This window comes from Malus sylvestris, chromosome 12, assembly GCF_916048215.2.
Source record: "Malus sylvestris chromosome 12, drMalSylv7.2, whole genome shotgun sequence".
Taxonomy (NCBI): domain Eukaryota; kingdom Viridiplantae; phylum Streptophyta; class Magnoliopsida; order Rosales; family Rosaceae; genus Malus; species Malus sylvestris.
Window position 1 is genome coordinate 2,666,793 of NC_062271.1, and position 13,066 is coordinate 2,679,858.

Consider the following 13,066-nt stretch of genomic DNA (forward strand, 5'->3'; position numbering starts at 1 on the left):
TTTTTAATCTTAAATGTACCCATTCTCAAATATATCAATTTGTTATATGTAAAATGTACCCTTTTTTAATATAAAATCCATTCAAATTTTTTAATCCATGTTTAAACTTATATGGGTACATTCTTTTTCGTTGATTTGAGAATGTATCCATGTTTTGGTACAATAACTTTTTTTGTTAATTTTGGTTAATGTACCCATACATATATGTACACACACACACACACACACAATATAATAGAGAGTATAATTTATATTTTATTATTTTTAATCCCATAAATTATGGGTTTTATTTAAAATCTCATTAATATAAACAATTACAAATTTCAATTTTTAATTTAAAAAATATAGTAACTTACATTATTACATTAATGTCAGGGACCTCAATCAAAAACTAAAAACTAACAAGGTTTCAATAAAAAAATATTGATAGTTAGGGACCGCATCCAAAGTGTTCCTTTATTATAACTTTTAAAGTGGGCCCCTGTTTGTAGCCGTTACAAATAGGGGCCCACTTTAAAAGTTATAATAACTTTAGCCGTTGGATCAAATTTCAATGGTTTGGATAATTTGACTAGGTGGATTAGGACAACTGGATCCGAAGAGGATCCATGTCCGAGTTAGATCATTCAAGGGAAGTCATGAAAAATAGATTGGAGATGAAGTCATTTTCTTAGATTGGGGTTCATGAAAAATACATCAGAAAGAGGCATGGGAAGAGGAAGAGGTAGGGGAATAATATCTAGCTCGCAGCCCACTACACTCCACTCCACAAGTTCAAAGGGTAATGCTAGAGAGACTAAATTTGGAAATAAAATTTGCAAACTAAATGATGTGCCACCAATAGAAATGAGCACGTTTATCAACGTTTAAGTAATAAATCAATCATCAACTTTTATGTCCTTAGGTCTCGTTTGGCAGCTCGAACTGTACTGACTATTTCAGTCGAATAGGATAAATAACCATCAGGATAATACTGACTAAATTAATCAGGCGTTTGATGCAAATTGGACTAATAATAGTATTATTTATATTGCCATTGTACATAATAGAAACACTTCAAACTAGGGCTGGGCACGGGCCGGGCCGGACCTAATTTTGAAGGGAACGGACTAGACCCAGGTTTAAAAGAAACAGGTTGAGCCGGGCTTGATAGTGAAATTTCAGAATCTGGAACTAGACCTAACCCGACCCATTTGAAACGGGCTAGTTCGGGTAGGGCCCACGGGTCCAATAACAATTTTTTTATTTTTTTAATTAGAACAGATTTTTTGTTGGTCAAAAGGTTCAACTTTTATTTCCCATATTAGTTTGCTTAAATGATGACAGCAATTTGGGTTTGATTTCTTAGATTCAGTTTGCTCAGAAGATAACGGTGGTCTGGGTTGGTTTATTTGATTTTAAAACAGTGAGTCTTACCTTTAGAATGTTTTTGTTATGTCATAATTGATAACCATATCCACTGATCGAAAATTTATCTACTCGCAAGTATATCACTTGTGAAATGTTGAGACTCATAAATTTATCTGCTGAAAAATTGATCTACTTGCCACATCAGTTTTTCATGTGGAATGTTAAAGACTCATACTCGCAAGTATAAGCTTTTTATGCAGGTTGTAGGAAACAATAAAACTGTAAAGGCATACTTTTGTCTATATTTTAGTCATTTGATCCATGTGCTTATGTGTTTGCAGGTAGAGATAGCAATTACTGAGGCTCAAGCATTACGAGGAGCATGTCACTCTTAAAAAACATGTTAGGAGGTGTTCAAGAAAGTGTGAAGCCTTTTAAGTGGCAATTTCCTTCAAATTTGGTGCCTGTTTCGTACTTTGACGGATAGTTTCATATTTTTTAGTATAACTCATTGGTTTTAGACCTGATTTTTTTTGAATATGTGATTAGTTATGGAAGACTACAACAAACATGCAATTTTGTGTAGTCTATTAACTATATATATATATAGGAATTGCTTAAGGGGAGGGATCCCTCCTCTAAAGCTCCCCACCTTTGGATTTAACTTTAATGAAATTGTGTGGGCTGTATTTTAATCTCAACCATACAGTTTTATTAACGTCAATTTAACAGTGGGGATCCCTCCCCTTAAGCAACCTCTGTGTGTGTGTGTATATATATATACATATATATATATATATATATATTTGGGTATCCTGATTAATGGGCCATTTGAAAAAAAGAAAAAAACATATTACAACATGGACACCAATGTATAAAAATTATATAATATTTCAAGAGTGTAACTTTTCATTGTGCCACCGTTATCTAATTAGTGGTGATTGTAGCAATAGAGACTTCTGTATATGATATGGACTTCTATTTAATGGCTATTTGGTGGCAATTGGGGTTTCCAACCAATGTCAGTACCCATTCTTTATAATAAACACTAATGAAAAGGGTGTCCTTTAGCCAAAATTCTAGCAGTGTCTGCATACCTCATTTTCTTTGGTCGAACTGGCAGCTGGAGGGAGCCCTTTTACAGAATATTTTCTTTCTAACCTCTTTTTACCATCAGTAACCAGACCACCACCATCATATGGTGATGGAGGATAGGAATATACCGACGATGGATATTCATACCTCTGAATTTGAACAGAATCTGGAAATTGGACTTGAGGAGAAGGTCTGAATCGAGAAAACCTCAGCCTCCTCGGCATTGTTGAAATGCATCCACCCATTAAATCAACTCTCCTACACAAATTCCCCAATTCTAGACGAAATCCTCTTCTGGTATTCACAATGCAGGAATTTCAACGAATTTCAACGAAATCCCATCTACATTTTGCTATTTCCTATCTTTATTACTGATAGTTTTATATGCAAACAGAAAGACAACCAGATAACAGTAGGCTTGTAGCTGCCAGAAAGGAAGTAACTGCGGAAACGCAGCAAACTTTATTCGATTCGAGGGCTTCTTCTTTCTTGTTAGGAGGAAATAAGCAAACCCCTTGTCCTCTCTTGCTCTAAAACGCTGTTCGGGTTAGGCTGTGACCGCCAGGTGTATAAACCGCCAAAACCCTTCGCTTCTATTGCTTCTTCTGTTGGATAAAATACAAATACACATATTCAATCTGCAAATTTGTTCAAACAGCAAAAGAACAAATCAGGAAAAATTGAATTATGAGGGGTTTGTTAATACAAGCACATTTATACTCGCTGAATAGATTAGGGGTTTGTCAGTGAACGTTGGATGGACTGGTCAATGTGATTTATTGATCTTTCTTTTAGGGCCATACTTTTTTGGGCCGTGACCCATGTATGGAAAGCCCAATTAAATTTGATAAATGGTTGTTCTTTTAAGGTCAACAAGAAAATGCCCACACTGTGAAACTTTTTGAATTTTATGGGAATAAATGATTAGAGAAATGTGGGTTAACTTGGTTAAATATCCTTATGATATGTGAGTGAGGGAAGAGAAAAAAACAATGCAAAATTTTTTTGTGCGAACTTATCTTAACACTCATGATTTTTCATTTCTGGTATTTTTATTGAGTTGTGCATAGAGGAGCTACAATATCTTTTCATTCTCTGTTGGTTGACAAAAATGTTCTATTAAATAGTATAGATATTTTCAACAAAAAAAAGTTGTAGAGATATAATCTTTTGAAATTAGGATTACAATTGTTTGAATCATGTTTTCACTAATTAACATGAGTTCAAGGCACGTTAATGGTTTAGAGACATTGTTTGATAACTGTTTTGTCTTTTAATTTTTAACTTTTTTATCTTTTATTTTTTTGAGATATGAGAATAGCATATAGAGAAATGAGGGTTGAAGAAAGGTGATTGGGGAGAGAAATAAATAATTAAAAAATGAATGAAAATAAAATATTGAAAGTAAAAACAACTTAAAATGTGTAAGATCATTATGATGACAATGATATGTCGATCAAGTCACTTGATTCTCAAATAACTCGATATCCAAGTTAGTTGATACTCAAGTGATCTTGCAGTCTTGACAACGGAATAGAAGAAGTAGAGGAGAGAAAAAGGATCTGGTTTGAACATTTATGCAGGTTAAAATTGTCAATGTCAAAATTCAGATAGAGTCTGACTAAGTTCAACACGTATTACGAGTTTGAGTGACGATATAGTCCTAGCAATGGTATCGCTTCTTAGAGGAATTTCTAATTTGAATACATTGCACTATATATTCCAATTAGACCCACACAATATAGCCGCTCGAACGAAACAGAGAACCGAAAACTATAACCAAGGTCTAAAATATCGTTGATATCGGAAATATCGGTAGTCCAAAAACATGGAAATTTCGATGGAAATATCGGGATATTATCGATATCGATAAAAATTGAATAAAAACCACGAAAATTGTAAGAAGAACTTGGAAAATTTTATTGAAACTTTGCAGGATGTTTATTTAGTCAATTATCTATTAGTTTATCACAAAAAATTGGAAGGAAATGCATTGCATGATGTATTTAACTGATTTAAGTTGATTATATAGCGAGCTGACAAACATTGTGAGTGTAGAAAATATGTAGTAATTAATGAAAGAAGTTTAAACACACCATAATTATTTATATATAATGAATTAGTACAATATTTTACACTTTATACATTGCATGGTAAGATACATGAGTGACTTAGTACCACATAGAGTTCCTATGAGGTTCAAAATTTTCACTATCTTCATCATCTCTATGTGTAGAGTAAGTGTATTGTGAAGAGTAGTCATCAAATGATAATTAAATTCCCAAAATAGTTTTGCATGTAATTGTTAACATGCCACCCATATGGATCTGAGATTGGTTGACGTTGTCCATAAGCAAAATCATTTGAAGATTGAGTATCGGATTCTTTCCATGAGTCGCTCGATTCCATCCCAACATGAATGGGATATGAAGTAGGGAAATGGTTGGTTATGAGTATAACCATAGTTACTACTTTTGGGGGGATATTATCGCATCGTTGGACATTATTTCCTGGATCTAATCCACTAAGATGGTACTTAAGTTGTGTCACTCCGCCACTCTTCATTACCCGACCACAATATTTGCAAATTGTGCCATGTTTGTTTCCGTCTATTGGGTCTCCATGTTCCCAAGTTGGATCACGTTTAGTAACTCCACTAGACATCTTAAACGTACCTATATTTATTTTTCATGGAAATTAGGCAATTATTTTTTGGCCAAAAAATATAGTAGTGATGACGGTTATATAAGAGAACCTAAATAATAAAGTTATTCTACAGAAGAATTAAATACAAAGTAAAGAAAATGGTTGTAAGAATTTAAGTAATTATAAAATAATATGGAATAATAAAACCTAACATTAATGAATAATAATCCAATTTGATAATAAAATAATCCTAATATTAAACATATTAATGAATAAAAATCCAATTTGATAATAATCCAATTTAATGAATAATTCAATTTGATAATAATCCAATTTAATGAATAATAATCCAATTTGATAATAAAAAAAACCTATTATTAATGAATAATAATCCAATTTGATAATAAAACCTAATATTAATAAAATAATAAATAACATTAAACATATTAAAATTATCCTAGGGAATAATTATACAACATTACTTAATTACTTCAAAAATTAACATGCAAGTATTATTTGGTTCTTAGATCACATGTACGGGTCCACACAAATTTTTTTGTTGTTGTATAAATTACAATAATATAAATATAAGTTTGTAAACTTACCTTAAATATGGAACCATTTGTGTTGAAGCTCTGAAAGGGCTCTGGAAAGGCTCTGAAAGGTCTAAGGGAAGAAGAAGAAACGAAAAGGTGTAATAGAGGTGTGATGATCTGATACTCCGAATGTGAAAGAGTTGGAATTGGCACACGGTTTTGAGTATGAAACCAACCACCACTACTTTTTGTCTTGTCAAAAGTTGGCCCGTTTGGGGGATTTATATTATATATATATATATATATATATTATATTATATTATGTAACTTATCATAACACACACACACCACCACACACACACCGACACACACACTGAATTATTATGTTTATTTTATCAATATTATCCCGATATATTGACGAAAATAAGGTGGATACGTGTGAAAATATCCCCCTCTAAAAAAAACGATATTATCGGCGAAATATCGTCGATAATATCGATATTTAAGACCTTGACTATAACACAATGAAGTAGGCCCAATCGAAAGTTATATCAACTCTCAGCCTTGTAACTTTGCTGTGCTACAAAGAAGGTCCTTCGTATTTCTTTTTTGGTTTTCAGTCAAAATGATTCTTGAGATAGATTTAACTTCTCATTTTGGTTTTTGAGATTTGAAATCAATAGAAATGGTCATGAGTTTGTTGATTGTCAATTATTTTAGTCATTTTGTGAAAAATCTCTGTTAAATAAGGACTAATATGACAAAGTATCTTCAATTTTCGTCAAATATTTTGGTTCATTGTTTATTAAATTGAAAGTATTTTTATAATTTTGATCCTTATATAACATAGATTTTTTATGGAATGACCAAGATGATTAACGATGAACAAACTCAGGAATCACGTCAATCTATTTCAAATCATTGGGACCAAAGTGACGAGTTATATCAATCTCAGGGTCATTTTGGCTAAAAAGTCAAATTGCAAGCCTTCTTTAGAGAAGGATCAATGCCATTCCCATTGGGTAGTGCCATCCACACACCCATTTATATTTTTCATACACTTCTTTTAATTTTTGGCCGTCGGATTAAATGAATTGAAGAATATCAATGACTAAAAATTTAAGAAAGGTGTGAGAAACAAAAATGGATGTATGAATAATCCTATCATACCATTAGATCAGGTACGCAAATTACGAGCTTGAACGAGGGCCTAGTCTCGTCAATGTTACCTCTTCTGAGATGAATGACTATTTTGAATACTTTGTGCATAACATCTGATCCATCAAGAAGTACCAAAAGACAGACTGGTAGATCATCCTTAAACGGTTCCAAAGTGGAAGAAAATGATATTACTGTACGTATGTTGCGCCTCTATCGCTCTCTCTTGCACACACTCATGAAGCACATTTTACGATTTTCGAAATTTCTTGCATCATCAGGAGAATGGTTGAATAAACCATTTCTAACTTCTCCTCATCGTATCTGAAAAAAAAAATAAAAAAAATAAGAAAAAAAATAAAGAATTCAATTGATTTCATTGTTTCCTTTCTAGGCCTCCGCATTTGATATGTGATACTGGAAATCCCAGAAACTTGCTTTTCTTCATCAACTCAAGGAGGCAACTACAGAGCTTTCCAAGGGGGAAAATGAAATAGAGTTGGCGAAGTATATACTCGAGCATGCTCAGAATTTGAAGAAAATGGATACTTCATTCACCACAGCAATCCAATGTGGGAAAGACCATTAGCAGAAGCACGATAATCTCCAGTACTGCCACGGTTGTCTTTCACGAAAAGCAAAAGGGACGGAAAGAAACCATGCATGTGGAGATATCCATCCTTCATCTTCTCAAAAAACAAACAACTTGTGTTTACACCTAAAATGTGCCATTCGGGCTAAATATGGAAAATATGACATTTGGAAGATGATGGGACAAAACATTGAACTTTGAGAGATATTTGGCTGCAAGTGAGATGATTTAAACATTATAATATTGATTTTCTCTTTTGTTTTGGTGGTGAAGGTTTGCCAAGAGTTTTCTTTAATCAAAACAATTGCATGCTTTCAAGTGGATTGGAAAGGCACACAAACATTCTTGCAGAGAACATGTAAAAGAAGTCACCTTACTTCTTTTAAATGTTAGTTTATTGCAAATGGTGGAGACATGTGGTGAAAGCATGTGGTGGATATACAAACTTGCTTATTTTAATATTATTTCATAATGCAAGCTGCATAGGAGTTTCTTTCGGGCAGGTCCATTGTTCTCACCAGATGGGGCTCTTTCAAATCTCTTATAAATAAGCAAAGGCAGAAGGATTAACGACACTCAAACAATCAATCAATCAACTCTACTCAAATTAGCTCATCAGCTTCCTTGCAGACATTTAGCTTTAGCCAAGCATCCATTGCTTTCCTTGTTTATTAGCTCTACTGCTCACTAGTAGTATTGATCTCATTTGTAGTTCATGTATAACTCATTCCCAGTCATTTAATTTACAAGCAATTTACAATATTAGTCATTCACTCTCCTCTGTCATTTACATTTCCAGCAACCCTGCCATTTACATATTATTGCATCTCTCCATATAAGTTCCATATAAGTAAAGTCCTTATCTTTAAGGCAAACAAAGAACCTTCATTTGAGCCACTCCCACTCAATGACACAATCTCTTGGTTTGAAGTCAAATTCAGGTACAACCTCAATCATTTGGATCCCGTCTACTAGTGGCACGCCCGCACCCACCTATTTCATGTTATAATAAATTCCCAGCATGCCCGTGACGCCCATGGCGAATTTAGAGAGCAAACAACTTGAAGTTTGAATTCCAATCAAATTAAGATGAGCAAGAGTACGAATATTATATCATTTTAAGCACTTGATAGAGAAGATTTAGCAATCGAAATACGATAACGTGTGCATCTACGTCAGGCATTTTTGTATATGTCTAGAGTATTGTGGTCTAGTAAATTAATAGAACTCCAAGAGGATGGGGGCCTAGTTGCAGTGGCACTAGACCCAAAGAAACTCCCACCTCACCCAAGTTCGATTCCCCCACCCCCAAGCTTAACTAATGACAAAAAAAAAAAAAAAAAAAATTAATAGAACTCCAAAAACATGATTTCTTGCATAATTAATTATACTAATCCAGCAGGCAAGTCTGCTACCAAAACAGGGATAAAAACCAAGAGTCTAGCAAAGAAGACCAACATGTCAAAACAATGCACCAACAAGAAGCAAAATGGGTGACCATCGACTACCACACACCAGCAGATTCTTAACAAACATGGAATGACTAAACCAAATGACGAAAAACTACAAGTAAACCAGTAGCAAATTGATTTCACAACGGAAGTATGTATTTTCAACTTCGGTATGCTACAATCATATGTCATTACTTACTTCATCCTGTAAATTCCCAAAGTTCATCTTTTGATTGTAATCTCTTTCTTCTGGCCGGTGGACACGACCTCAGCAGAAACATGCAGGATTCCATTTTCATCAATAGAAAAGCAAACATCTACTTCAGAAACACCCTTAGGAGCTGGAGGAATGTCACCGATGTAAAATCCACCCAAATAATTATTATCTTTGGTTAGCTCATTCTCACCCTCGTAAACTCCACAGGGGACAGAACTTTGGTTGTCGTAACCAGTTACAAAAGTATGGTTCTTCTTGGTGGGAATTTTGGTGTTTCTTGGGATCATAACATGCATGAGCTGTTCGTCACCATACTCTGTCCCAAGTGACATAGGAATGACATCGAAGAGAGTGAAGTCTTGAAGCTTCAAACTTTGATTACCATTCAAGACAGCAGCTTGAACAGCAGCACCATATGCCACAGCCTCATCCGGATTAATGCCATTGGACAGCTCCTTGCCGATGAACACGTTGTGTAATAGCTCCTGTACCTTGGGAATTCTAGAGGAGCCGCCAACTAGAACAACATCATCGACATCGCTTGTGTCCATTTTGGCATCCTCCAAACATTTCTCCACAGGCTCCATGCACTTGTTGAAGAAATCCATGTTTAATTGTTCAAATTTTGCACGGGTAAAAGTTGTATAAAAATCCACACCCCGATACAAACAGTCAATTTCAATATCTGTCACAGACGTAAACGAAAGTCTCCTCTTCGCCTTCTCACATTCATTTTTTAACCTCCTAAGAGCTCTAGGGTTTCCACTGACGTCCAAACTATGCTTCTTCTTAAACTTCTCGACACAGTGATTCACCATATTGTTATCAAAATCTTCACCACCAAGGTGAGTATTTCCCGCCGTCGCCTTTACTTCAAAGTCACCAGAACTTATGGTAATCAGTGACACATCTAAAGTACCACCACCCAAGTCAAATATCATAACATTTCTCTTGCTATACCAACCAGCCTTATTGTCAATTCCATAAGCAATGGCGGCTGCAGTTGGTTCATTGATGATTCGCATCACCTCTAAGCCAGCAGTGACACCAGCACATTTTGTAGCCTGACGTTGTGAGTCAGTAAAGTAAGCAGGGACAGTAATAACTGATTTCTTCACACCCGAGCCGAGGTAGGCCTCAGCAATCTCCCGCATCTTTGTGAGAACCATAGATGAGATTTCTTCAGCAGCAAACTGTTTCTCTTGACCCTTGTGGGTAACCACAACCATGGGCTTGTGATCAGGACCTTCAGTGACCTTGAATGGCCAGAGCTTCAAATCATTTTGAACAGAAGCGTCAGCAAATCTCCTTCCAATTAATCGCTTTGCATCTGTAAAATGAATGCCAAGCTTAGAAACTCAATCAAATAAAGTGGAAAGATTGCAAACAATGGAGTAATATAAACAAAAATTTCAGTTAGCTAATCTCTATTTATTTGTAAATGTCTAGTAATAACATGAAATTTTTTTCACTTACTCCAGGTTTTCTCATTCAGTCCGACTGGATTGTAACTAAAAAGATGCTGTTATCAAAGTTATATAATGTCATTCTGTAACTAAATCATTTAATTATGTCTTTTACATAACCAATCTCATTAAAATGCAAAAACTAGTTAATTTGGGTAATGTAAGTCTGTAACTACCCAAGAAATACCCATAGGATATATTGGGGTGAGGGACTTCCAGATCCCACAATATTGATGTCATATTAGTAACGGATAGATCACTAAACGTTAGGAAGGATTAGAAATGCATCATGTGAGCATTACAAAGGTTTGTAAGAGGGATTTATAAACACCTTGTAAATGACAAATCTCTCTCACATTGCTTTCTAATGCTCATATGGTGCTTTTTTAATCCCTCCTGTCTATCAGTTGGAGATCCATTCCTTGCTAACTTATCCTCAGACCCTCGAGACTTGAAAATACCTCACCCAACCATAGCATTAAGCACCCATTAGCACGATCACAAAGCTTAGGTTAAGAAAAGTCAACACTTAGCTAATGAAAAAAATGATGATAAAAAAACAAAAAACAAAAAAATAAAAAACACAAAATAGTTTATAAGAGTGCAAACACTTGGAGCCTCGAAGGGTTTGAGAAAGAAATTAAAGCTGTCTATTGGTATATATGTAGATGTGAGAAGATTAGCCTTACCAAAGATTGAGTTTGTGGGGTTTCTAATGACCTGGTTATATGCTGCATCACCGATTAACCTTTCAGTATCAGTGAAAGCAACATAAGACGGAGTTGTTCTGTTGCCCTGACCATTCACTATAATTTCAATATGATCATATCGCCACACTGCTACACACGAATACGTTGTCCCCAGATCGATTCCAATTGCGTGGCCTTCTTTTCCACTCATTCTCAACTCGGGAACTGGAAGAACACAAAACAAGGAGAAAATTTATCGCAAAGCATGTTGAATGAAGAATGCCTGGGTAAGTACAATCCCCGGCTATGTCTTCAAGTTGTGAAGTAAGGTTTCACAAATAAAAGCGGCAATGAAATTGTAAAGAAATGAAATAAATAGCTTATCATCAAATGACAATAGCATGAAAAGAGGGAGTAAATGGAAGAAAGAACAACTCTTGGTGGGAATGAAGCTTTCCTGTCCTGTGTTTGGAAATGCTGGGAAATAGGGCCATGAAATACCGTTTTCTTCCATTCCCATGTTTGGTTTACATTGTCATGTGAACCAAAATATGTAAGTTTTCCAGTAATACTCTTCCATTAAATGCATTATATTGGTAAGAGCAAGTTGGCCTATGTGTGAAGTCGGCCACACCTCACCCAATTCATGTTGCTCACGTGTTTGGCTTGAAAATTTTGTTGCACGTAATGGGGTGTGTGAGAAGTGAAGATAAAAGAGTCACGTTTCGGTGAAAAGAGAAACTTTCAAGGCTTATAAAAAGTTAGACTACTCATGTTGCCAATTGATTTTAGGGTGGAACCAACTTTCTTCATAATGGTATCTCGATTCAAATGACTCTAATCTGCGAACCAAACGTCGATTTGAGATACACGACCGGTCCAATCTATGAGCAGTAAAGACTAAAGAGAGGGTGCACGCCCCATGGTTATAAATAAAATTACACTAGTGATTTTTAAAGGTATTCATCAATTTATGCAGCCTTTAAGCAAATAGGTATACAAATCACCGACGGTTGATCTTCTCTACTGTTTCTAAAGCATCCCATTTCAAATAAGCAGCGGTTAACTGAAGCAACGCATTTAAACGATGAAATCAAAATAAGCAGGAGTTCCAGCTAATTATTCATCAGCCAAGCAAGTTCTCAAAAGAATTAACGAGAGAGGGATTCAAAAGGCCTTACCTTTAGTCGTCTTAAAACAAGAAGAAACAAAAAAGTTGTTTGTTTCTTACCTTTAATTTCAATAGATTGTTGAAACAAGCAAAGGTCATGAATCCGAGAACCACCGCGACCAAAACGTGAGAACTGGAATTATTTTCTCCCGCTTTAAAGTTTGGCGCCCTGAAGAGTAAACGAAACGAAAATCCCCCGGCCACTCAACTAATAATGATTTATATATAGAACCGATATTTTTCATCATATTCGATGTTTAACTCATGATCGACTTCTGATAACAAAAGTTTGATACTTGAGCTTCCTCGTTAAGCAATAAAAAGGATTTAGTAAAAGAGATAAGCAATAAAGTATTTTTATTACCTTTAAAGTTCAAAGTTTCCTTTTCAAGTTTGACATATTTTTAAGTTTTAACTACGCCTTTTGAAATTGCATTTGATTATATTTTGACCCTTATAACTTAATTTAAGTTATCATTTTACTTTTTGAAATTCAAAATTTATTCCACTTTGATTTGTGGATTTTCTTTTCTCTTTTCTACTAAAATTTATAAGTCGCCTCCTAAAAGATATATGACACCCAACATTTAATAAGACTATGCCACATGTGCAATAAATAATCTAAATATCCATTTTTTGTTAATATTCAATAATCAGATAATATTAAACTTAAAAGAAATTGAAGAGATGAAAAA

General features: G+C 34.7%; 1 pseudogene; it reads right to left on the minus strand.

The window, feature by feature from the left end:
* Positions 1–8,727: 8,727 nt before the first annotated feature.
* On the minus strand, positions 8,728–11,709 carry LOC126591982 (heat shock cognate 70 kDa protein-like; annotated as a pseudogene).
* Positions 11,710–13,066: the final 1,357 nt, after the last annotated feature.